This window comes from Dasypus novemcinctus, chromosome 3, assembly GCF_030445035.2.
Source record: "Dasypus novemcinctus isolate mDasNov1 chromosome 3, mDasNov1.1.hap2, whole genome shotgun sequence".
In the NCBI taxonomy this organism is placed as follows: Eukaryota; Metazoa; Chordata; class Mammalia; order Cingulata; family Dasypodidae; genus Dasypus; species Dasypus novemcinctus.
Genome location: NC_080675.1, coordinates 139217564 through 139222906, shown reverse-complemented (window position 1 = coordinate 139222906; position 5343 = coordinate 139217564).

Genomic DNA, 5343 nt, shown 5'->3' with positions numbered 1-5343 from the left:
AGGGGGCCGGGGCCAGGGGCGGGGAGAGGCTTCCGGGGGCCGGGGGCGGGGCCGGGGGCGCGGGCTGGGAGGCCCGGGGCCGGGGCGGGAAGCCGGGGGCGGGGCGGGCGCCGGGGGCGGAGCCCGGGGGCGGGCGCGGGGCGGGGGGCGCGACCCCTCAGCCGCCCGAGGGCCCGGGCCGGGCTGGGGCGAGGCGTCCGGGGCCCACGGAGGAAGAGGGACGGGGAGTGGGGAAAGGGTGAGGTGGCCGGGGCGGGGGGAGGGTCTTCCGGCCCGGGGCGGAGGCGAGGGGGGCGGGCGTGGCCCGAGGGCGAGGCCGGGGCGGGGCGCGGCGGGGGGAGCGCCGCGGCGCTGGAGTCTGGTCCCCGGGAGGCCTTCTGACGGCGGTGGGCTGGGGTGGCGGGACCCGGCCGAGTTGCCGGGGTGGCCCAGGGATGAGAACACGCGTTGGCTCCTCCTCTTTCCTCCCCAACGGCCTGGCGCACTTTACCCTGCTGTTTTTTCCCCTGGAACCTCCGGGGAGGACCGGGGCTGCAGCTCGGGTACCGGTCGGGAGGGTCATGTAACGGGAAGACTTGAGGCTGGAAATCTAGACGCTGGGTTCCTTTTGGGGGTACCGAGTCCTGGCCCTCAGACGTCCCCAGACTCGATTTTTCCTTCCCTTGTTGTGTTAGCGGAATGTTCTAGGTTCTTGGCTACCTCGCATAAAGGAGTTTAAGGACATGCTATAGGGTAGGCAAGGGAATAAAGAGCTTACTAAGAAACAGGGAAAGAGATTGTACACAACCCCAGACTCGGGTGCACCTTGCTACAGGGCGATACAAACAGGTGGGGTGGGGTAGGCCTTTTCAAGACCTTTCCTCCTCCCCTTTCCTAATATTGGGAAGGGGCCCCAACTATTTGCTGTTCTGATTGGGCCCCTTAGGATCCTCACCTGTTAGCTCTCAGGGGGCTAGTGAGGAGGCCTTTTGTTTGGAGTTATCTAAGACCAACAGGGAGGCCTGTTTGGAGTTATTTGGGGCTTTGCTATTAGTTCTGGCCTTCCTTTAGGGGGGTTCTGGGCAGGGTCTCAGGGCCAAGTTCTCTGCCAGTGTGACTCAGTCTTCCCTCATTCCCTATGCTAACCTGCCTCATCTGGGCATGGCTCAGAGCTCTCCCCCCTCTCTTGGTTCCCAAATCTGGAGGCCACCACCCATCCAGTGGTGCTCTTTTTTTTTTTTAATATTTATTTTTTTATTTATTTCTCTCCTCTTCCTCCCCCTGCCCACCAGTTGTCTGCTCTCTGTGTCCATTCACTGTGTGTTCTTCTGTGTCCACCTGCAGTTCTTGTCAGTGGCACCGGAATCCGTGTCTCTCGTTTTTTGTTGTCATCTCTCCGTGTGTGCAGTGCCATTCCTGGGCAGGGTGCACTTTTTTCACGCTGGGCAGCTCTCCTTACAGGGCATACTCCTTGTGCATGGGGCTCCCCTACACAGGGACACCCCTTGCATGCATCAGCACTGCACGTGGGCCAGCTCCACACGGGTCAAGGAGGCCTTGGATTTGAACCTTGGACCTCTCATGTGGTAGGCAGGTGCCCTATCCATTGAGCCAAATCTGCTTCCCCCAGTGGTGCTCTTGCAAGCTCCATAACCCTGCTGGGAAGTAAAGTGTGGGGTGAGGCACTTTTTCTCCAGAGATTGATCAGCATAGAGAATGACTTTAGATACACCAAGCCCTCATTTTACACTTGGGAAACAGAGGCCCAGAGAGAGAAAGTGTCTGGCATATCCCATTCTGCCCCTTGCACGCACACACACACACACAGCTCTGCCTCTCTGGCTTCAACTTGTCCATGCCTCAGCAGGGAGAATTAAGGGCATGTGGGGATCAATGGTGATTTTTGCTTTGGCTCTGACTGGTAGCAGCAACTGCACCAGGTGATGGAGGACCCCTTTCAGCACTTTAGTGTGCTTTAGCCAGCCTTCAGGGTCCCAGGGCATTCCTACCCTGCATGGAGAAGGGCTAAGGAGGTAGGGGCACACTTTTTCCTCAGGCCTGGGCCTGTCTTCCCTTGTCTACAGAGGTGAAGAAACCCCAATCTGGGAGCTCAGAAAGTATATGTGGCAATATCTGGTAGCCACCACATGGTTTTTTGTTTGTTTGTTTTTTAAGAGGTACCGAGGATTGAACCCAGGATCTCATACATACAAAGCAAGTGCTTAACCACTGAGATACACCTGCTCCACAACCACCATATGGTTTTATTCTCTCAATCTGCAGAGCCGTGCAGTCGTTGCCCTCATGCCTGAGGACCCAGAGGGTCCTGTATCTGGAAACTCAGGTGTCACCTGCAAAAGACCAAGGACCATGGGGAATTCATCCTGCCTCACAGGAGCAGACCATGGTGGTGGAGGGGGTTGGTGAGGTAATTTTTTTAATAGTTTTTTTTTAAGATTTATTTTATTTATTTCTGACCCACCCCCACCCCACCCCCCGCCACCTTGTTGTTTTGCACTCTGTGTCTGTTCGTTGTGTGCGTGTCTTCTTCTTCAGAAGGCACCAGGAACCAAACCTGGGACCTGGAGAGGTCATTTTTGAAATCCAGCCGGTTCTGTCACCTTTGGAAGCCTCTCATAACTACTCTGGCCTCTGTTTCCCCATCTAGCCCATGCTTACCATCTAGTTGTTGCCTCCATGCTACAGGCATTCATTGAACACAAATATGTTCTCTGTCTGTCTGCCAGGCCCTATACTAATGGCTGGGATATGTGGCAAGGCCCCGGTCCCTGTCCTATATTGGGAGAGAGGGGCATGTAAACAGAGGAGACAACTATGTGTTATGTGAGAGGGTAAATGTCCAGAGGAAGGGAGCCAAAACCAGGAGAAAGGGGCAGGACAGGCATTGTAGGTAGAGAGGACAGTGTGAGCAATGACATGGTGGCATGAACAGCATAGTGTGTGTGTGTGTGTGTGTGTGTGTAGTGAGGCTAGGCCAGGGCTCAGCAAGTGAGGGCCTTGTAGGCTGTCTTGAGGACACTTTTATCCTCAGGGCAGTGGGAAGCCTTTGAAGGTTTTTTGCATGGAAGCGATGGGGTCTGTTTGCCTGTACACCATTTAATCAATCAACAAAGTTTATTGCTTGCATACTAAAGTGGGGTACTTCTGATACTTCATCCAAGAACTTCTCTATTCACTCAAAAGAATTTAGAGAGCTGCTATTCTCTGCTTATGGTACTAAACTCTTCACTTGTATCTTTATTTTTTTATTTCTCTCCCATCCTCCCTCCCTGCCCCAGTTGTCTGTTCTCTGTGTCTATTTGCTGCGTCTTCTTTGTCTGCTTCTGTTGTTGTCAGCAGCATGGGAATCTGTGTTTCTTTTTGTTGCATCATCTTGTTGAGTCAGCTCTCCATGTGTGCGGCACCACTCCTGGGCAGGGTGAACTTTCTATCGCGCTGGGCGGCTCTCCTTACGGGGCGCACTCCTTGCGCGTGGGGCTCCCCTACCTGGGGACACCCCTGTGTGGCACGGCACTCCTTGCGCACATCAGCACTGCGCATGGGCCAGCTCCACACGGGTCAAGGAGGTCCGGGGCTTTGAACCCTAACCACTGGGCCAAGTCCGCTTCCCTGTATCTCATTTAATTCTCACAAAAGTAGGTACCCATCTATGAAATAGAACTGTTGTCCTTATTTTACAGATCAAGAATCCCCGGCTCCGAGAGGTTAAATAACCTGTGTAAGGCCACTTGGGCAGTATTTGGGACCAGGCCATTCAAGATCCAGCCCTGCTTTAGAGAGCTAATCAACCAGTAGGAAAGTAAACAAGTCCTGAGCAGAGCTATGATGAAAGAGTACACAGTAGGTAGTAAGAGCTGGTTCCCAGAGGAGGGGCTGGAGTAATCCAGCTATATTCTAGCATGGTTAGCTGGAGTGGGGGAAAGGGAGTTAAAGAAGATGGAACATCATGCTCAAAAGTGACAACTTGTAGACATCCTGACTTGCTAGTGGGAACTGTAGGAAGGTTCTGTGTGGTCAGAATGCATTGGGGAGAGTCAGGAGAGATGTGGATAAGGAAGCAGCAGGAGCCAGAGCACAAAGGGCTTTGAGTGCTGACCTAAAGAATTTTGACATTCTTCCTGCAAGGAGCAGGGGACCACTGAAGGGTTAAAGTAGTGTGTGACATGATCTGATGTTCATTGTAATGGCTCACTTTCATGGCTGCTGTGTGGAGAATGGAGTGACAAGTGAGACAGGGAGGCCCACTGGGTAGGAAGAAATGGTTACAGAAATCCAGTAGAAGGTGATGGAAACTGAACCAGAACAGTAGTTGTGAGGATAGGAAGGACAGATTTAAGAGACAGTGAAGACGGAGAGCTGACGCGGCAAGATGATGCAACAAAAAGAGACACAGATTCCTGGTGCTGCTGACAACAATGCAAGCAGACACAGAAGAACACACAGCAAATGGACACAGATAGCAGACAACGGGGGAGGGGCAGAAAGGGGAGAGAAATAAAAAATCTTAAAGGGAAGCGGACTTGATCCAGTGGATAGGGCGTCCATCTACCACATGGGAGGTCCGCGGTTCAAACCCCAGGCCTCCTTGACCCGTGTGGAGCTGGCCCATGTGCAGTGCTGGTGCGTGCAGAGAGTGCCAGCCACACAGGGGTGTCCCCCGCGTAGGGGAGCCCCACACGCAAGGAGTGCCCCCTTAAGGAGAGCCGCCCAGCGTGAAAGAAAGTGCAGCCTGCCCAGGAATGGCGCCGCACACACAGAGAGCTGACACAACAAGATGATGCAACAAAAAGAGACATAGATTCCCGTGATGCTGACAACAACAGAAGCAGACAAAAACAAGAGCACACAGCAAATGGACACAGAAAACAGACAACGGGGGTGGGGGGAGAGAAATAAATAAAAAATAAATCTTAAAAAAAAAAGACATTGAAGAGATAGAAGCATCAGGACTTGGAGAGAATGGTTTTATTACTCATTAATTAATTCATTCAATAAGTATCTGTTGGGAGTCTACAATGTATCAGGCACTGTTCTAACCGAAGGACGAAGGACAAAGCCTTGAACATGACAGGATGGCCTTGCCCTTGTGAAGTTAGAAGAGAGAGGATAGACAAGTAAAACAAATGAGCACGATAGCAACAGAATGTGATAACTTTTATAAAGGAAATAAACAGGGTAATTAAATACTAATGGAGGGAGTGCATTTTCAATAATTGTGTGTAGCAAAGGGAAGCCTTTCTGAAGAGGGGCTATTTCAGCTGAGACCTGCAAGATGAGAAAGAGGTGGGGTGAAGGAGGGAGGGCATTTCATGTAGAGGAAAGAGGAGGTACAAAGACCCAGGC